The sequence below is a fragment of the Mirounga angustirostris genome, unplaced genomic scaffold (assembly GCF_029215605.1).
Source record: "Mirounga angustirostris isolate CCGP_5_RB_7025 unplaced genomic scaffold, mMirAng1.0.hap1 SCAF_2, whole genome shotgun sequence".
In the NCBI taxonomy this organism is placed as follows: domain Eukaryota; kingdom Metazoa; phylum Chordata; class Mammalia; order Carnivora; family Phocidae; genus Mirounga; species Mirounga angustirostris.
The window spans coordinates 22,170,324-22,192,828 of NW_026991710.1; the positions used below are offsets into that span (position 1 = coordinate 22,170,324).

The 22,505-nt window shown below is 38.1% G+C and overlaps 1 pseudogene; it reads right to left on the reverse strand.

Moving 5' to 3' along the window:
- Positions 1–2,252: 2,252 nt before the first annotated feature.
- On the reverse strand, positions 2,253–2,322 carry LOC123849051 (U4 spliceosomal RNA; annotated as a pseudogene).
- Between the last annotated feature and the right edge of the window lie 20,183 nt (positions 2,323–22,505).

The window sequence follows — 22,505 nt, forward strand, 5'->3', positions numbered from 1 at the left end:
GTTCATGACCTATCTCATGCCTTATAATGAATATCCTAAGTGTGGCTAGCACTTTGATATAATCATTGTCTGAAACAAAAACAATTGTCAGCATCTTTGGATGATTAGACTTTGAATGTTTTCTCAGTGGTGCACGTTGTTTTTTGTATGTGTGTTAGTCACAGATGCTGTGCTGTGGAGAATACAGACAGTCCTTAAATTTTGCCCTGCCTGGTTCAACAGGCAGTGAGGATAGAGTGAGATCATCAGGAAAGCCTTTTGCAAGCTGTAGAATGCTATTTTTTTAAAAAGGTACTTGAATTACACAGTGAAAATTCATCCTAGCATTGATGTCATGGAATAAGACCAACACCTAACTTGGTAGTCTTATAGCAGGATATTAGTCTGTTTGGTGTGTGTGTGAGTAGGTACGTGTTCATGTGTGTATTATCATGTTTGTTTTAAATGTTTCTGTTGAATTTTCCTCATAAATAATGTTTTCCCCGAAGTGCCTACAATAATTTCTTCTCAATGATAAGACTGCTAATCTCTTGTTTCGATGAGATGTTCTTGAATCTTTTTTTTTTTTTTTGACAGAGAGAGAGAGAGCACAAATAGGCAGAGCGGCAGGCAGAGGGAGAGAGAGAAGCAGGCTCCCCACTGAGCAGGGATCGATGCTGGGCTCCAGCCCAGGACCCTGGGATCATGACCTGAGCCTAAAGCAGACGCTTAACTGACTGAACCACCCAGGCGCCCCCTGTTCTTGAATCATTTTGAGGGATGGAGAGAGAGATCAATCTAGTGGGAGAGCAATCCACTAACCTTTATTAAGTCTTCAAAATATTTGTATGTACACTTCCTTAAAACTCAATAGTTTACTGGTCCTGACATTTTACAAATCCTTGGATACTTGTTAACATTCTTCATATCCATTTTTATGATCTCTCCCCTGGAGAAAAGACGGTTTACCTGTTTTAACTATCTTTAAGCCGTTAGCTAATTAAGTAAAGATAATTTCATATAATGGGTTTTGCCATTGAGTTTACATTTTAAAGAGTCACACAATCTATCCACTCAGGTTTTACCTAATGAATTTGGCACTTTAAGACTGTAGCTGAGAAAAGCACGTTTCAGAGCCATAGTAAATGGGAAGATGCAGAATATTTCAACCCCCAATGCTTAGTTTTACTAATGCCGTCAACATTTTTAGCCCATCTATCTCTCTCAAGAATTGCTCACAGATTGCCAAATTGATTGGCTTTTCTCTCACCTTTTAAAATTTTCCTCCTGCTTCCTCTTTTGGGCTGGTAATGATCACAGAACCATAGAATTTCAATCTTAGAAGGTATTTTAAATGTCATAAAAATCCAGTAGTTCATCCCATGCTTGAATCTTTTATATTACATTCCTACCAAAGGGCTAGCCAGGATCCTCTTGAGTTCCTTTAGCCATGGGGCACTCACTACCTCTCAAGGGAATCCAGCCCATTTCTACACAGCATTAGTGGTCAGAAAATTATTTGTTATGCTGAGAAGAAATTCCTCTATCGAGGAATTTCTTTTGCCCTATTCTCAGTGGATAGACAAAATACACGCAATCCTTCCCCCCGCCCCATATATTTGAGATCAACTGTATGCTCCTCCATGTGAAATATTTCTGACAATACAAGTCCTTATAGGATGTGATTTTGAACCTAGATGTTCTGGATCCCTCAGCTCTACACATGCCATAGTTCACTGCTAAGAAGAATGAAAATAAAAGCTATCATATTAAACTTCTAATAGGTGGCAGGTATCTTACAAATATTACCTTTAATATCCACAATGATCTGAGTTAGGTATTGTCATCCTCATTCTACAGACAAAGAAACCAGTGGTAAATAGAAGTTGAGTATCTTTCCCAAGGCTGCGTATCTAGTAGTTGGCAGAGCCAGAATTTGAGCTAATGTCTTTACTGATTCCGGAGTGCGGGTTCTTAACCATACATTACAGTGCCCTTTATGAGATGTGATGGCAACCCCCTTGCCGAGGCCATGAAGTAAGCTGAATGTTCCAGGTCTGGTCTGAATAACTCAGAGTGGAGCTAGCCCCTCAAGGTCCTAGAAACCTTGCTTCCAAAATTCCTTAGAGACTTATGCTATCCCTAACCCCCTTCCAACTTGAAAGTATACAATCAGCCACTCCTCATGACTCCAGTGTAGCTCTTTCTGCCCACGGGTCCTCTCCCTGTGCTTTAATAAAACCACCTTTTTGCATGAAAGATGTTAAAATTCCCATTTTCAATTAGCAATAATCGCACCTCGGATAAACCTCATTGGCTATGATACTGCCACTGTGCAAAGCTAAAATTCCCATTTTATATATGGGAAAACTGAGGTCCAGAAAGGAGAAGTTTCTTGCCCAGTGCTTTACATCCAGACGGGGATGGACAAGAGTGTTTTCGCTAGGTCTTTTGATCACAAGACCTGTACTCTTTTTACTACACTTCCTTACAGTTCATATTTCTTAGGTGAAGCAAATAAGTTCTATTGAAATGCATTGACACAATGATAGGATAGAAGCTTACACTAGAAGTTTGCTGTGTAAGGATAGAAGCTTACACTAGAAGTTTGCTGTGTAAGGTGATGCAGAGTTGTCTTGGCTGCATCTTCCTTGGGAATGCTTCCTGAAAGTGCCAAGGAGGGATTTGTGGCAACATTATTCTTGCTTGCATCATGGTTTTCTCTATCTTATGACACTGTTTATGGTGAATCTGATTTCATTTAGTGTTGTAACCTGGAAATCTGAATCATGGGGGTGGGGGATGTATGCGTTAAAAATGCAGGTTCTTAGGCTTACCAGCAGACTGCATCAGAATTTTGGGGGAGTGGAGTTTAGAAATTAGTATTTGACAAACATCCCAGATAAAGATTATTAATACTGAAGTTGAAGAAATTCTTGTATTAGTCCAACAGTGTATTAATTTCCAAAGGCTGCTGTAATAAATTACCACAAACTTAGTGACTTCAAACAACACGTATTTATTGTCTTACAGCGGTGAGGGTCAGAAGTCCAAAGTGAAGGTCAAAAATTTGAAATGGGTTTCATTGGACTAAAATCAAGGTGTCATTAGGGCTCCATTTCTTCTGTTTCTTGGCTTTTCCAGCTTCTAGAGGCATCCACATTCCTTAGCTCATGCTGCCTTCCATCACTTGGTCCTCTGCTTCACCATCACATCTCTTTCTTTGACTCTGACATTCCTGCTTTCTTCTTCCCTTAGAAGGACCTTTGTGATTATATTACCCAAGAGAAACTCCTGTCTTAAAATCCTTAAGTTAATCACAGCAGCAAAGTCCCTTTTGTCACGCAAGGTAACATATTCACAGGATTGGGGGATTAAGAGGTGGACTTCTTTGGGGAGGCATTAAACTGCCTATCACAACTGGTTTTAAAACATTTCAAAGAAACAGAAAGAAGAGGGGAACAGGAGGCATCAGTAGGGTCTCCTTCTATCTCCTGGAGTTCCCTGAGATGTCTTTAAGAAACCTGAGGACTCTGAAGAGCACAGTTTGAGAAAAGCAATCCTAACATATTTATTTCCCGAAGAGTCTGCATGGAGGAATCTACCAGTCTTCATTTAGTTTATTTTGCATGACTTTTCAAGAGTTAATTTGCAGCTATCACTCAGCCTGCCCATTCTCAATTTTCTGACAAACTCCACACTCTGCAGAAAACAAATAAAATGTGACCTTGCTTTATTAGTGATCAAATCACTGCTTTAACTGATTTTAAGAGATTTAGAGAAGATATCTGTCAGGAAGGGGGCTTCCAGTTAACTTTACATTCCTCAGTGTTTTCCAAAATTGTTCTATGAAAAAGAGAAGAAACAAGTAATCAGTGGAATTTTTTGAGGTATCTTTTTCTTTTGTGTATCTGTACAGCTCGGTTTCTTGTCATTATGTGCCTCTCCCCTTACCCAGCACACACTTTTGTCTTTGGATTAACCTTGGCATTGACTGTGGAAGTTTTGCAATAATTTTCCTTTGAGACACTATTTGGGCTCTGACAGAACTCTGTAGGTGTTTCTGAATTAATCTAAGAAAAAAATGGCCCTGGGTTATATATTTTAACTAATATGTAACAGCACTAAAAGTTATCTAGGGCGCCTGGGTGGCTCAGTTGGTTAAGCGACTGCCTTCGGCTCAGGTCATGATCCTGGAGTCCCGGGATCGAGTCCCGCATCGGGCTCCCTGCTCGGCGGGGAGTCTGCTTCTCCCTCTGACCCTCCCCCCTCTCATGCTGTTTCTCTCTCTCTCTCAAATAAATAAATAAATAAAATCTTTAAAATAAAATAAAATAAAATAAAATAAAGTGCCCACGAAGTATGTTGCATTCTGAGGTGTCTTCTCTTGGCTTGAAATGGCTGTCTTCTTGCTGTGGGCTCATCTTGGAGAGAGACAGCCAGAGCTCTGGTGGCTTTTCCTCTTCTTATAAGGGCCCTATAGGATTAGGGCCCTACCCTTAAGTTGCAAAGGAGCAAGGATGACTAATTCCTTTAGACAAAGAACAAGATATGAGTTTAAAAGATCTGTGCTTCTGCTTCTTCCCCTTGTCATAATCATATAAACCATTTTTAAAAATAATGAAATGGTCAAGGTCTTGCAGGAATCAAGAAACACTGTGATGCTCTGGAGACAAACTATGCACTTAATTGTGCCCTCCAAAAATGTGTATGTTTAAGCATTAGCTCTCCATGTGACTGTATTGGTATTAGGGCTTTTAAAGACGTGATTAAGAAATCTCTGAAACAATTATATCTATATTATTTTTCTATCTACCTATCATCTATCATCTCTCTCTCTCTCTCCCTCTATCTTTCTGTCTATCATCTATCTAATCTTTCTTATATTTAAGTAGTTATCTATTACAAGGAGGGCATGGGATGCCATGTTTGAAGAAGAAAGTGGCTTTATATCAGTTAAAAAGTCTGTTTCCCAGCCTGAATTTTGCAGTCTCCAAGGAAACTCTTATCATTACAAAGAAGTAATCGGATTTACCTGAAAACTATCAAACTATTTCTAAATCACTTGCATTGAAGAAATAAAATAATTGTGTTTTTGAGAGGGGTAAAATTCCTGTTCAAACTTTTTTATTTTAAAATTATCCTTCCCTTTCTCTATTTATATAGTTCCTTAAACTTGTCTCAATCACTACTAAAAAACATAACACATAAAGGGAATGAAACTGAATCTCCTTGGTGACATGCTCCTCCTGCTCTAAGCAAACAAACAAACAAACAAGCATATCCGTTTTCATCTCTACATTTGGTTAGTAGGAATAAATTGACAAAAATTAAATGACATGTATAAAAAAGTGATATGATATATAAATAACTGAACAAGTAAATATAATAATTAATATATAAATGTAATAAATAACAAACGGGTAAATAAAGTTTGGTAATATGCTTTTAGTATGGGTAGAAAGAAATGAGTTGGGTAGGGAGATAATTACTTTATAAATTTAAAAAATGTCGCAACTCCAAAATTAGAGAAATCATGGATTCATTTCCAGGGGCTGATATGATTGATTTAATAATCTGCACATTTTAGCCTAACACTCTGAGAAAGAGCCCAAAGAACCATTCCCAAAGGTGTCAAGTGCCTAATGGCTGGATCCTATAAGAAATGTGGACATCTTTTTATGTTGTTGAAAGAGCACTTACCTCCAAGTCAGAAGATAAGGATTGGAGTCTGACTCTGCCACTAACCAGCCTTACCTCCTGAACAACTCACCTCACTTCCTTAGACTCAGTTTTCTCTTTCTCTTGGTAAGATTAAATGTCTCTAACTCTCCCAGCAGTCTGGAAACTCCATGAAACTCAACTGATGAGAGTAGGTTTCTGTTGCAGTGGGCTGTGGGAGAGCCCTGGAGATTATAGCTGGGACAAGCTATAAAGAAAGAAGCCAGCTAAGGATGATGTGGACAAAGGAGAAAATTGACCTACGTGGGGAAATATTGCAAAAAGCTGCCTAGATAATCTGAAAGTGATTTTCAAATAACACCCAAGTATTCCCAGGGATGCTTGGGGCAAGGCAATGCTCTGCTATTTCAGAAAAGAAAATATGTACTGTGTTCTGTGAACTTGAATACAGTCAAGGACATACATCATAATCGTGTGCCAAACCAGCCTTGTCAGGATAAGGTATGGTCTGAGAACAATTCTTTTCTGGAACAAAGCTCTGTGAAATATACAGGAGCATGTAGTACTTTGAATATTATCTCTACGCTAATGTAAGGTGGGTTTTCTTCTTTCTGGTACAAGTTTTAATAGAATTAAGTTCAGATATTATGAATATTATACATGGTAATGAAGTCTTTGAAAGTCATGTGGTAAATTGTGTTTTGGATATGATGACTTCACCAACTTATTACAAACCTCATTTATTCACCAATGCAGTGAGGAAAGAAATCTTCCTGACCTACTACGTTGCCACTATTGATTAGGTTCTGCAGCTACAGAGATGAGTAAAACGGGTCCCCACAAGTATATTTGTGAAGAATATAAGTTCAGAACAGCTGCATTTAATTAAAAAGGTGACTGGTAATTCAAAAATTTGTGTGCATTCAGGAAAAGTGGAATGATCAACTAGAGCTTTTGAACTCTTTGGCAGTCACACTTACTGCCACGAGAATCCCAGACATAAAGAAAATCACACTTTTTAGCCTTGCAGATAGTATTTTATTTTATTTTATTTTATTTTTTAAAGATTTTATTTATTTATTTGAGACAGAGAGAATGAGGGAGAACACATGAAAGGGGATAGGGTCAGAGGGCAAAGCAGACTCCCTGCCGAGCAGGGAGCCCGATGCGGGACTCGATCCCGGGACTCCAGGATCATGACCTGAGCCGAAGGCAGTCGCTTAACCAACTGAGCCACCCAGGCGCCCGCAGATAGAATTTTAAAGGCTTTTAAAATAACAAGTTTAACCTAGTAGAGCACACATTCATGAATGGTCAGAAGGAAGACAGAAACCATATTTGATGTCTTTACTTGTTCTATGGAATTTCCTTTCTTGATTTATATTAGGGTCAAATCCTCCTTTGCAAATGACTGACTCATTTATAGGATGGCAGCACACCAGGTACAGGCTCAGGAGTTGAAGGCCAGAGTTGTTTTCACCTTCTGATTTAATCCTTTAAAGATTCTGCTCACAGGGGTGCCTGGGTGGCTCAGTTGGTTAAGCGACTGCCTTCGGCTCAGGTCATGATCCTGGAGTCCCGGGATCGAGTCCCGCATCGGGCTCCCTGCTCGGCGGGGAGTCTGCTTCTCCCTCTGATCCTCCCCCTCTCATGCTCTCTCTCTCTCATTCTCTCTGTCTCAAATAAATAAATAAAATCTTTAAAAAATAAAAAATAAATAAAAAAAATAAAAATAAAAAAATAAAAAAAAATTTCTTAAAGAAGATTCATATGTCAATTATATAACTAAAAAATAATGTTAAAACCAAAGCAAATTAAAGATTTTTTTTTTAATTTATCTGAGAGAGAGCACAAGCAGGGGGAGCTGCAGGCAGATGGAGAAGTAGGCTCCCCACTGAGCAGGGAGCCTGATGTGGGACTCGATCCCAGGACCCTGGGACCATGACCTGAGCTGAAGGCAGACACTTCACCAACAGAGCCACCCAGGCATCCCAAACCAAAACAAATTAAATGCTAGGAAAGAGACCTAGGACGCAGGAAAAAGAAGTGACATGCTCCAGGAGGGCTTCCTGGAGGAGGCTGCATTTGAGCTGGGCTGTAAATGAGGAGGGAGGAGGCAGTGGTAGGTACATTTCAGATAAGACAACGGCATGAAGAAAGCCAGAGAGGGGATAAGAGACCTAGGCTAGGGCGCCTGGGTGGCTCATTTGGTTGAGCGACTGCCTTTGGCTCAGGTCATGATCCTGGAGTCCCAGGATCGAGTCCCGCATCGGGCTCCCTGCTCAGCAGGGAGTCTGCTTCTCCCTCTGACCCTCCCCCCTCTCATGTGCTCTCTCTCTCTCAAATAAATAAATAAAAAAATAAAATCTTTAGAATTAAAAAAAAAAAGAGATTCTGCTCACAGATTTGAAGACTGCTATTCACAAAGGCTGCCAGTCCAATTTTACTTGACTTCTTGCCATCATCAATTTGGATCATCCCTTTTAGGAGTTCTTTTCTTCCTTGGTTCTATGACTTCTGATTGCTCTTACCTCTCTGATTGTTTTCAGTCTCTCTGGAAGACCCTCTTCCTTTGCCTCCCTCTTCCCACATAGTCATTCTCTAGATTCCTCTTTTTGTCTTCAAATCTGTATTAGTTTTCTTTTGTTGCCATAATAAGTTACCACAAATGTAGTGGTTTCAATAACATACATTTATTATTTTGTAGTTCTTAAGGTTAGAAGTTTGACATAGGTCTCACCAGGTCAAAATCGAAGTGCCAGCAGGACTGTTTCTTTCTGAAGGCTCTAGAAGAGGATCTGATTCCTTGCTTGTTCATTTTTTGACAGAATTTAATTTCTTGTGGTCGTACGACTGAAATTCTTCTTACTTGCTGGCCAGCCACTGAGGCACATTCCCAGCTTCTAGAAGCTTCCCATATTGCATGGCTCATGGCCTCCTTCCTCTATTTTCAAAGCCAGAAATGGAGGGTTGAATCCCTCTCATACTCTGAATCTCCTCTCCTTCTATTTCATCTCTCTGTGACCATAGGTAGGAAGTTTGGAAATTTCTATGTTTTTTTTAAAGACTTATTTATTTGAGAGAGAGGAGAGCATGAGCATGGGGAGGGGTAGAGGGAGAGGGGGAGGGAGAGCGAGAGAATCTCTCTGAGCATGGAGCCTGACCTGGGGCTTGATATCAGGACCCTGAGATCATGACCTTAGCCAAAATCAAGAGTTGGATGCTTAACCGTCACCCAGGTGCCTCAGAAAGTTTTTATGTTTTTTAAGGACTCATGCAATTAGATTGGACCCACCTGGATGATCCAGTATACTCTCCTCATTTTAAGGTCCATAACCTTATTAACATCTGCAAAGTCCGTCTTGTCATGTAAAGTAATGTATTCACAGGTTATAGAGATAAAGGCATGGACATCTTTTCAGAGTCATTTTTCTGCTTACCACAAAGTCCAAAATCGAATTTGCTATCAGATTCTGTACACTATACTCTCTTCTTGCTCTCATATCAAATCTTTGCTGCATATATCAAAGTCTATGACTAATCAACAACTTCAGGCATCATCAAGAAGTCTTTACTTTGTCACATCTCCCCCATTCACCTCAAATTTGACCAAGTCTTTTCTTTGCTAAATAACTTTCAATGGCTTCCACTATTCACAGGATAAAGTTCAAAATCTTTGTCATTTGCCTAAAGATTCTTACCTGTTTTTTTGTCTTATCCATTCCCATGACTCTCCCCACTCCACCTCTTTATTTTCCCACTACTTTCATGTATGTTATGCCAAGTCTCAGTGCCTTGACTTACATTTTTCTTTCCATCTGGAACATATCTCACCTTCAACTGTTCAGTGAGTGTATTCCAACATAAAATGCTGTAGGAACTGACTTCTCGCTTGTCTTTGACTAGAGCTTCATGCTAATGGTCCCCCATAGAGTATCTTTTCCATTCTATTGTCCTAACTGCATGTATATGTATGTCTCTTGCTATTTATCTGTAATGTCACAGAGCATAAGGACCTGGAATTATTCACTTTAGTATTATCATTGCCTGGGACAGTGCCTGGGAAATATTTGATGCCCAATATATATTTTTTGAGTAAATGAATAAATGAGTGAACAAATAAAAATAATTTGTCTCCTGAGGAACTACAAATTTTTTTTCATAGAAATCAATTAAAATGTATCTGTTTATATTTTACTATTTATTAAGCATATATATCCATTAAGTAAGTGATCTATGTATGGCAAGCAGGTTATCATTTTTGTGAATCAACACATTTAGCTGTATTTTATTCCAAATGCCTAACACTGAGTTTTGTACTCAGTATACCTTTTGTATAGAGGGTGCTCAATAAATGGCTATTAATTTGAATTTCCACTCTGCTTCTCTGACAGGGAATATTAGCTCAAGTGCCTGGAATTGTGGAACTCTGCATCTCCTTCATCCTCATCATTCTGAGGATTCAGTTGGCTGGGTTTATAGGGCCAGATTCTTAGAACATGAAAAGCATGGATTTTCATGGATTTAATTCCTGTGTTCCAGTCCTGCCTCAGGCACCAGTTGGTTATGCATGTGACTTTAGCGATTACCTTTCATTGTTCTGAAAATATTTTACTATTTGTAAAATAAGGCTTTTAATTGTATGATTTTGGAAACCCTATCACATTTTCTGCCCACTAATAAGAATTTCTTGACCCTTCCTGTGTGGCTGGCATTGGACTAGGGTCTGAGAGTCATTCAAACAAGTATCAATCATGGTCCTTGCCCTCAAGGAATAATCCAGCTCAGAAGGCCAGTGTGGTTTGGTAGAAAGAGAGGTAGTTTGGTAAAAATAAGTGTGACTAATACTTGTATTCATTTTTGGCTTTCATTCTACCGCTTTTCCACCTACATGAGAAGGCAAGATACTCGGCTTCAACTCTCTCTTCCTACACAGGTGTTCGATTGCAATCTTGAATTAGGAGGGTGGAAATGCATATTTGCAATAGGGGGTGAGATGGCAGCTGTGAGTACATGAGGTGAGTGGAAGCTGAGGGGCCTGAGCTTTCCACAGAGAGGCTAGCAGGGATGGTGGTAAATCAGTGGTGAATCAGCCCTCTGGAGATCACCTTGGAGAATAAGGATGAGTCATGCCTCCTCTTGCCTTTCCCTACATTTGAAAAGGCTGTGGCCAAAGTATATTTCAGGAGCTAAAAAACAAAACAAATAAAACCAAAGGAAAGCTTTCTTACTGGCAGTAAGGATACACACACACACACACACACACATCAGAATATTTGTGGTGGTTTAGTATGCAAAGACAAAAATGGAAACTCTGTTCTCACTGAATGGCTAAGACAAATTGAAATTTTTTTCATCTCCATTTTCTTACTATCGATTTTGTTGCTTTTCGTGCTTGATGGAAGGATGCCAGAGTCAGTTTGGATTAGAAGGCATATGCCAACATAAATGGTTGGTAGCTGAAACTGTGCCTGACAGATCTCCATCATAAATCCTCCTCCTGAAATCAAGCTCTCAATTAAAAGAGCACTTTTTTGAAAGGATGATGCCCACATGATGTTAAAAGGATCTCAGGAAAAGAAGTGAGATGGAGCAGAGTAAAATAAAAAAGACCGTTAGTAGGCAGCTTAAGAGAGTAGCCAAGTGGAGAAGAGGAAACCATTGTTACAAGGGAAAAATAGCAGTTTTTCTTATAATTTTTAATTCAGCAAAGGAAACTTGATGAATGACTCTTCTCTTGGTGGTGTCAGAAAGGGAACAGGAAAAGAGAAGGACTCAAAGTGATGATAATACTGCCTCTCAAGGGGAAGGAAAACCAAGGCTTTGATCTGGGTATACACCTTTTCTGTTTAAATGATCTGTGCCAAGGGTTCTCTTAGTGGGACAGATAATTGAGACCTAACTGGATTCATGAGATCTATGATGTAAAGCTTCATCAATTCTACAGCACTTTCCTAGACTGGGAAAGGAGTAAAAGATGCCTGATCAACAAAGTGGTTTGCCTTAATTATGCTTTTGGAATGGTGTCACATTCTCTCTGGTCGACCTTTCTTTTTGACATGGATACTTTTAACTCATATGGACACATAAAGTCCTCACCTACCTAAGAGTTTGGTCATACTGGAAAGTATTAATGGGGAGTCACTATTCTTCACAAAGCCAAATCAGTCATTCCAGTCTCAGAGATAAGAATAGTTTCTCCCATTCAACAGCTTCTTTACCCCCATACTTTGTTCTGTAAGGAAGCACTGAACCCCATTCGCCAACTGGAAAGGTGTTACTCATCCTAACCCAATGTACTAAGGTTACTTATGTTTCCAATACTTAAAAGCTTCAAGAAAAGCAGAGAACGATGATTATTGCATTTCTCTCTGCTTGGGCTGGAGATAATGAGCCGCTCCCGCTGCCCTTTACATGCATAATGCCTATTGATGTCAATGAGAGCCTCATGGTATGCAAAAGCTGTTAGAGTCACATGCATCATCTCAAAAATAATAAGGATAAAGGGATGCCTCTTTTTTTTTTTTTTAACTTGGCAAAGAGAGTATCTGTGGTTCCAAGCCTCTCTAGATGGTCCCAATTAAGAAGAAATAATTTTCCTAGAGTAGTGTGGCTGCCACTGTTTCAAGGTGAGCTTTTCATGAGGAAGGGATGGAGCAGTTTCCGGGACTGTTTTAGGCTTCCAAGGTCACTTCTCCTGAGAGACATGATTAGGAAGTGTTAGCAGTCGTCTCAGAGATTGATCAAAAACATGTAACTTTATATATTGGAAGGGAAATGAGGAGAGTTAAAAGAAGAGCAAAAAAGAAAAAAATTCTTTTTCAATTGCAGGAGACGAAAGGCTTCTTTTGGAAATTACTTGGCTTCTTTGGGAAATTACTTAACTCCTTTGAGCTTTTCGTTCCCTCTTTTGTAACGATGGCTTGAGTCTAGATCCGTGCTTCTCAAACTTAGCTCATTGTTGGTACAACTTGGAGAACTTGTTAAGAAAAAAAAAAAAAAAAGGAAAAGAATAGCTTTATAGATTCCTCTCCAGGAAACTCGTATTCAGTAAATCTGGAGTGAGTTCTGGAATCTGCATTTTAAAGATCTATTTATTTATTTGAGAGAGAGAGAGAGAGCACACCCAGAGGAAGAGGGAGTGGGAAAGGGAGAAGCAGACTCCCCGCTGAGCAGGGAGCCCTACTGGGGGCTTGATCCCAGGACTCTGGCATCATGACCTGAGCCGAAGGCAGATGCTTAACTGACTGAGTCACCCAGATGCCCTAGAATCTGCATTTTAAAAAAAGATTTTATTTATTTATTTATTTGAGAGAGAGAGAATGAGAGAGCGAACATGAGAGGGGGGAGGGTCAGAGGGAGAAGCAGATTCTGCTGAGCTGGGACCCCGATGCGGGACTCGATCCTGGGACTCCAGGATCATGACCTGAGCCGAAGGCAGCTGCTCAACCGACTGAGCCACCCAGGTGCCCCTGGAATCTGCATTTTAATAAGTTATTTTGATAATTATGTAAATTTGGAAAACACTCGTAGATGGGTTCCGGGGTTCTGGACACTTGAATTCTTTTTTTTTTTTTAATGTTTTTTAAGTGTTAGATTATGGACCGGTCTTGTCTAGTTAATGACTGGGCATATTGGAGAGACCATGCCCCCTAAATTATGTCTAGCTTCTGATTACAGTGGGCACTAAGAGGACATGTTTCAGAGGTTGAGGAAAAGAAGTCTCATCTGGAAGACAAGAAATAATAGTAACTGTTACAGCGACAGGTAGCAGACACTGATTCTAGCAAGGTAATGGGAGGCATCCAAAGAATTATGTAGACAGAGAGATGTTGGATATTCATAATCACATGTATCGATAGGTATCTGACTTCACAGATATTTTCCAGCGTCTCATCCAACGCAAGCCACTGCCTCTCCATCGTTGCTTCAAACAAAAGCCTGGAGTTATTCTTGATTCCTCTTTGGCTCTTGCATCTAAGCACAACCAAGCCTTCACAGGTGGGATGTATCTACCCTATTTCTGACATACATACAACCTGAATCTGACTACTTCTCATCTTCTTCAGAACTACAGTTCTAATCTAAGGCCCCACATTTCTTATGTGAACTCCTGCCACAGCTTTCTATCTGGTCTCCTGGCTTCAAAGCTAGCTTCTTTGCCACCAAAGGAACCAGTATAATCTTCAAAAAACAAATCAGATTATATCACTTCTCCACTTAAACTTCGATCAAATCTTTTTCTAAAATTCTCTTCGATTTGGGTTATAGGTGAAGGGTTTATCTTCTCAGTGGAAAAACTATTTGAGAAAGCTTCAGCGGACTATCAAAGGTCACTCAGTGATTAAATGACACCAAGAATATCTCTTAATTTACAAAAATAATTGTTTCCTGAGTTCTCTTCCACTGTATTACCTTTGCTAACTCATAATTAACTGAAACTTCTACACATAAGAAATCTTCATCTTTCTTACTCATACCAAATGAACTCAGGAATCTAATTATGTTCACTGCTTTTCATAAATGCAGTTGGTGTTCTGCAGCTTGTTTTTGGGAAAAGTTTCTCAATCAATTATTTATAGTGACTTTTTTTTTTCTTTTCCAAAGTCTCTTTTCTTCATTAAACACTGGATTAAGTAATCAATGGTAAAAGTCAGTCAGGTAGAGTGCTGGGGGAAAGGCATTTTGGGAAGAGGAATAGTATGTCTGAAGGCATGGACATGTGTAAAGTAGTAAGAAAAATTCAGGACAGTGCAAGTCATTTGGAGTCCTCTGACTGAAGCAAAGAGTGTACTTCTGGAGGACAAGAGGGAGGTAAGATTAGGGATATGGACAGGTGCCAGGTCATGACAGGTCTTATGAGCTATTTTAAGGAGTTTATAGTATGCAATTTATGGAGAGCCATAGGATATAATTTGGGGAAGTAGGATGATAACATCTGAAGTGTGGAAAGACCGTTCTGGCATCAATGTAGTGGGAGGGATGGTGGTTGAGATTGTGAGGCAAGACAAAGAGAGGGTAGATTGACAAGACATAAGGAGGAATTAATAATCAATATCAGGAAATCTTATGGACTCTACCTTCAAATTGTAAACCGAATGTGACCAGTTCTTCCCAGGTACACTATTACTATCTTGTGATAAGATATTATCGTTGCTCTCTTGGATTACTAGAATAGTCTTCTAAGAGGCCTCCTGGTCTCTGTACTTATCTTTGCTCCTTCCATAGTTTATTGTCAACATAGTAGCCAGAATGATACTTTTAAAACATAAATTATATAATGTTGCTTCATTCCTCAAAATTGCCCAATGGCTTCTCATTCCACTCAGAGTAAAAGTCAGTCATTATAATGACAAGGTCCTACCCAAATTAACGCCTAGTGATCCCAGTGATCTCACACAGTCAGTTTCCCCTACTCATTCTACTTCATCTATACTAAACTCCTGCTGTTCTTTCAAAACACTAGGTATGTGCCTTCCTTAGGGCCTTTGCAATGGCTGTTCCCTCTACCTGGAATGCTCTTCTCTCAGATATCCACACACCACTAATTCTCTGATCTCCTTTAACTCTACTCAAATATCACCTTTCTAAAAGGTTGTACCCTTCCCTGATTCCTCTTTTAAAATTGAGATCTGCTGCAACTTCCTACCCTGGGCACTCTAGATTCCCCTTCTCTTGCTCTATCGTTTCCCCTAACACCACATGCAACATACCATACGATTTACTGACCTATTATTTTGTTATTAATTTATTTATATATTTTGTTCTGTAATATGAACTCCATGGGCAGAGATCCTTCTCAGTTTTATTCACTAATATATACTCCAATAGCCACTGTGAGGACAGCTGACTTGAGAAAAACTGTAGGAATGGAAATGGTGAGGCTTCCTAGGATTTTTTTTTTTTCTTTTAGAATTCAAAGTGAAGCATTAAGGGGGCAGATATTATTTGTAGTTTCTCTCTTAGTTTTAGACTTTTGGGTAATCCAACTCCAGTGTCAGCTTATTACTTTCATAAAGAGTTGGAACGCCAAGTGCTCTAATTCCAGGGTCTTGGATTTCCTCTCTGGCTTTATCTATTTCTTTACCACTCACCCAAACAGCGTGGCTATGCCAAGAGTGAGTCCCATCTAATTGTGTGATATAGATCAGGGGGAAAATAATGTCTACAGAAAACATTTGTTGAATGCTCGCCATGTCTCAAGCACGTAATTAATCCTCACAGCAATCCCATGAGGTAAGTGCTAATTATCATTGTCCCTTTTTTATATATGGGGAAAACTGACACATAGAGAGATTAAAGCACTTGGAAGTAGCAGAGATGGGATTTGAACTACAGTCCTTCATAGTAGCCACCATGCTTTACTTCCATCTCTTAGAATAGTGGTTCTAATGGTTGTTCATGAGATAAAATTCTTGGGCATCATGAGAAAAATACTGTAACCATTGACTTTATATATATATAAATTGAGGAACTTCACTGCAAGCAACAGAAACCAAGTCTGGTTATTTCAAGCAGAAAGGGAATTTATTAAGACAAAAAATATCTTCCCAAATCTTCAGGACAGGTGGAGAATCAAGCGTGGAGCTTCCACAGTCAGGAACAATCCACGAGTGATGCCGTGGTACAAGAGGACCAGCTGGGCTTTGTCACTGAGCACTGCCCCTAGGTACAGATATCCAAGCTGACGTTACCAGTTCTCAGGTGCTGAACATCAGTCATTGCAACTAGAACCAATGTGGCCTGTGGTGCCTCTGCAAGATGGATCTCTACAAGATGATCTCTCCTTCTGGCACCTCACCAGAAAGGATTTTGCACAGACCCTGCTACTTTGTGTTCCTAACTTGGCTTTCAAAGTCTGGGCCAGTGCATCTGATTGGTGAAGTGTGGGGGATATGCCGTACGCTAACTTCAAAGGAGTCTGGGAAGGTGAGAATTTGGCATTTTCAACTTCTACTGGTGCCCATTAGTCATTCTTCTAGCTTTTTAGTAAGAGAACCCTTTTCTTGGTCTTGTGAAGGTAAGGTTTCAGAAGACAAAGGGAAAGAATTAAAAAAGTGATAAATATCCATTAAAACCTGTATACTGGCAAAAAATGCTTACATTATATGTATGCAATGGAAAATTATAACCTTCAATAAATGTGGGTGCAGATAGCCAAAGCTGGCAAACTATACACGATCAGGTGTTTTGTCTGTGGCAAAAGACATTGACTAGTTTGTGGAGGCAATTTTTCAGATTTACATTCTCCTATCCACAGATTTATTTTTCTTCTATGAATTAGGCAATGGTAGTTAAGATTTAATTTCATGAGCTGATCACCTGGGTTCAGCTTTTCAAATTCTGTTTGAGGAAGAACATAGTTTGAGAGACAGAACTTAGTCGGGGTTGGGGGGTATGTAGGTGGGGAGGAGAAAGAGAGGACAAGGAGGACAGAGGGAGGCAGCTGTGAGATGGGAAAGGAGGCAGGGAAGTATATCTTTCTCAAGGGAAAACTATTCATTTAAATGGTTGTCCTGTGCACCCAAAGTCATGATCTATAGTGGCCTATAACTGAATTGAATTAACAGTCTTGTTTTATTTGGATTTTATAAACCAACATTTTTTTTGTAAGAAAAAATTGGACATTTCTCATAAAACCTGGAGTTGGGGTTTCTCTTGAAAGAATGTACCTGGATTGTCTGCATTCAGGAGTTCCCTTGCGTGCTTGTCTGGCACTCATTGTTTGGAGCTGAGTAGCTTCTTCCCTGCTTGGACAGGTGCCACAGACCCCACTATTCCCCACTATAGTTATAACTAAAACTGTTTGCCAGTCACTGCATATCATTATGCTTTCACTTTCATTTCCCTTTTGGCAGAAAATTGTTTTTCTACCTATGTCTCTATCCAAAGTTGGAAAACGTGCGCTAGACTGTTTCAAGAAAAATGAGAGAAAACATGTTTCTTTTCAGAAGTTTCTACATTTTCAATAAACAAAGTGTCTTGGGCAAAAATTCAATGCAAGATGCCCATGTAAAACAAACCATAATGAGAATTATGAAAATATTATGGAAAATGCATATGAAAATGATGCATGATAAAAAGTTTAATGATTTAAAAAAGGAGGTGAGGACTAAAATTTCAGTAAAAGCTGTTTTTTAAAAGTGAATAAAATAAGTAAATCATTTCATATTAGCCAGTCCATTTCATTCACCAACATTACCTTTTCAGCCCCTTTGGGCACATCAGTTTGTTACTGGTCTTTGCAGTTGGAGACTTATTAATTCCTAGAATGTTTAACCAGATGGTTTGTTCCCAGACTAAAAGAGCAGGGAAGGAAACTGACTTTTGTTTACAATAATGCTTTCTCCCAAACTTACCCACTGATCAATTTGTGGGTTGAATTGTGTCCCTCAAAAATGTTATGTTAAAGCACTGACAAACAGCCCCTATGAATGTGACTTATTTGGAAATAAGGTCTTTGCAGAAGTGATCGAGTTAAGATGAAGTCACATTTGATTAGGGTGGACCCTAGTCCAATATGCTAATCCAATATAATCGGTGTCTTATAAGAAGAGGAGAGACACAAAGATAGCATGAAGAGGGTACGATGTGATGAGATCCAGGAGAGAAGTTCGTGTGAAAATAGAGGGACTGGAATCATGGGTGTACCAGCCAAGGTGTGTCCAGGATTGCCAGCAACCATCAGAAGCTAGGAGAGAAGCATGGGATGGTTCTTCCTCAGGGTCTCCAGTAGGAACCACCCCTGCTGATGTGTTGATTTCATACTTATGGATTCCAGCACTTTGAGACAATAACTTTCTGTTGTTTTAAGCCACTGAGTTTGTGGCAATTTGTTATGGCAGTACTGGGAAACTGATACCATCACTTTAGGAATATATTTGTGTGGCTGGTCTTAAATCATACTATTTATTCTTCTGATTCTTTATTGTCAATGACATCAATTTATAGCCGTAGATATCATGCTTCCATAACAGACTGTGATTCTTTTATTTTCCCGCAAAAAAACTAAAGAAGTTACTTTTCCTACCCATACAAAGTACGTGGCTGAGAGCCATTAATTTGTGTCTCGTGCCCAGGATGAATCTCTGAGCATTCTCCACCAAGTGCATACTTAAATGTTATGTGCTATTTGCTAATTTGAAAGGCAGTTTAAACTTATCTTTTATCAGTATACTGTGATAAAAAGAGGCTTTAAATTGCTTGCTGACCCTTCTAAGTAGGTTTACTTCACTCCTGAAATAATCGTCCTCCTTCCATATAAAAATGCTTCTTAGGCTCCCATTGTGTTACCATTTCGCTCCCTTGGAGGAGATAACGTGGTAGGTTGAATCATCTGAAGTGAACTAAGTAGGATCACTGTCTCAGTGACAGCTCTGTTGTCATTCTGTAACACATTCTCCGATGCTGATGAACTTGATGAAATAAACAGCGACGTTTCCTTTCTCTAAAAGAAAAAGGAAGTAAGTCTTGAAAAAGGCAATTTTACTTTTTGTTTCACGTCAGATATCTATTCAGGAGCAAACCCATTTGCCCAAGAAGAGAATTTTACTGGAGGCTTAGCCTGAACTCTCCTTTATTTAACTTTTGAAAATGTAGACTTTTAAAAAAAAATTTTTATTGTTATGTTAATCACCATACATTACATCATTAGTTTTTGATGTAGTGTTCCATGATTCATTGTTTGTATGATAACTAAGAAAGGATATAGACATCAGAATTCATCAGCTAGGCTTCATTTACCCCCACTGTGTCATGTAATCACTCCTTAGATTATTTTACTATGTTTTGCAACCTTAAAAAATGCTTTAAGATGCCTTAAAATTTTCATGCTTTGCTTTACTTTTGTGTATACATTATTTAAAAGGTCATAAAGTGGGATCCTTTGACGTGCACATGGCAATCGAGGGGCTGCAGCACCCAGGGAGAAAAACTTCTGTGGCAAAAACTCCTTAGAAATTAAATAGCTTCTGAATAGATCTAGATCATGATTAATGATTTGCGATTGTTACTTGCTGCACTGTTTCAATGCAGGCTGTTCACGCGTATTATAATGGAGAGTTTCTGCTGAGTATTTGGGACCAAGTACTCATAGTTTTCTTACTTTTTTCTTTATTCTCTGACTCACTCTTCTCCTTAGTCAATGCGTGCCCCACATTCATTTACATATTTAGTTCCTTCCTTTTAATAATGTAATAAGCATCTGTGCACCTACCATGCAAAACAGAAGCTAAAACCTTGAGAATAATCTATGTCCAAGTGCATGGTTCACTCCTTTTATTTTATCCTCCTGCCACCCCCTCTTTCTGACTTCTGCGTTCATGCCTTGCTTTCATTTTTATTGACTCTATAACCATTCCTAAAACAGTATGTCTCTTTTAGTTATTTTTGGTTTTTAAGATAGGGTATATAATGCTTCATGTAGTCGTTTGAGACTTAGAATTTCACCTAATACATGGCTAAGATTCATTTAGCTAGCTGCATGCCACTGTAGTTAATTTATTTGCATTGCAACATAGTATTCTATCAGGTGAATACAGCACATTTTGTGTATACAGTCTCCGATGGGCAACTGGGTAACTTCTAGGTTTTTGCTATCATGGGCAGTACTGCTATGAATATTCTGGAATATATCTTCTATTGTACCGCAGCAAGGAATGCTCTTGTGTATACAATAGGAATTGAATTGCTGAACACTCAGATTTTTGGATATTCAATATTAGACTATAAAGTCTAACTTTCCCAAAGTGATTGTGCTTGTTTATGTTCTTACCAGCAAAATATTAGAGATCCTGTGGATCCTCTCTAATACTTATAATGTTCAGACATTTTAATTGTTGTGAATTGAAGCGAGGTAAAAGGTGTCTCATTATCGTCTTAATTTTCATAGCTCTGACATAATGAGCAGATCTTCAATTGTTTGTTGGTCACATGTTTCCTCCTCTGTGAGTTATTTTAACATTTACTTTCTTATTTTTCTATAATTTTGTTATTGATACTAATTTTATTGTACTATACCTTCTTGATATTGACATTTGGTCCATTTGTATAATGTAAATATACTGGGTATGTATATGAACTGTGTTTTCACTTTCTTAAAAAAGACCTTCAGTTTTTTCTTTTTTCAAACAATATTATTAATTTTAATATAGCATAATTTATCAATTAAAAAATTTTACGGTAAACATAAGAAATTTTTCCATATCCCAGACTAAACAGTTCTAACTTATATTTTTTATTTTATTTTTGATACTAAGTTCTAATTCAAATAGAACAGGTTTTTGCTTATTGTGTGAGGTCGGGATCCAATTTCATTTTTTTCCCATATGAATAATAACTTTTTCCTGCTTTACTTATTGACCAATTTCTGCTTTCCTCACTGATCTTACATTATACATCTGTCATTCCAAAGATCATGCTTGTTTTATCTATCCATGATATGGTTTCAAGATCAATCTTGATATATGGTAAGATTTTATCTCCTTACTCTTCTTCAGAAGCGTCTTGGCTATGTTTGACCCTTTATTTGTCATACAAATTTATAAAGGTCTCTATAAAGTTCCATAAAAACATTCGAGGGAAGTTGTTTGAAATTTTATTGATCTTACAAATCAATTTTTAGAGAATTGGCATTTTTATAATACTGTCTTTCTATCCATAAACATGGTTTATATCTCTTTTCATTTGGGTAATTTTTAATACCTCTTCATAAAGTTTTATAATTTTCCCAGGGCATTATTTTTTGGATTTATTCTTATCTACTTGATATTTATTTGATACAGTTATAAGTGGAGTCCTCTCTTTAATTATGTTTTCTAAATTTATGCTGCTGAAGAATAGAAATGTATTTTACTTCTGTGTTAAGCTTATATCCATCTACCACGCTAAATGCTGCTATTATTTCTACATTTTTTTCTGTGCATTTTTCTTGGATTCATAGGTGAATGATAATATCTCTAAATACTGACAGTTTTATGTTACCCTTTCTAATTCTTGTGACTATAATTTCTTTTTCTTGCTTAATTGTAGTAGCAAGAACATTCAATACATTGTTGGTTAGAAGTTATGATAAGTGTGCTTCCTTGCCTTGTTCTTGATTTTAAACCTAATGCTTTAAAATAATGAATTTTTTTATAGATACTTTTTCTCAGTTCAGATGTTCTTTTCTATTCCTAATTTGCTAAGAGCTTATTACCATTAATAAGTTTTTCATTTTATCAAGTTTCTTCATCTATTGAGATGATTGTATAGTATTCTCTTTTAGTCTGTTACTGTGGAAACTTACACTAATGGATTTTATAATATAAACTATTTCTGCATATCTGGAATAAACCCAGTTTGGTAATAGTGTATTGTCTTCTTAATGCACTATTGGATTTCTTTTTCTTTTCATTTTGTTTTGTTTTTTTTTTAGGAATTTTGATTCTATATTTTTGAGTGAAATAGGCCCATAATGATTAGTCTGATTTTATTATCAGCATTATATTGGGCTTATAGTTTGAATTGGGAGTAATCCCTCCATTCAAACCCAATTCTGCCTAGGGATCTAGGTACACAATTTTGTCTAGGAATATAGGTATAGAAATTCATTGAAAGTTTGGTAGAACTTGTCTTTTAAAACCAACAGGGCTGATGTTAGGTTTAAAGAAAGATTTTTGGCCACTACTTCAGTTTCATTATTCTACAGCTAGTCAAGATCTTAATTTCTTCTTGATGAATTACATTTTTTTTTCTAGGAATAACACATTTGGCAATACTATTATTTCATCTTTTTATTCTTTATATTATTTGTGATTATATATCCTTTTCATTCATAACATTACTTCTACTTTTTTCTTCTCTCA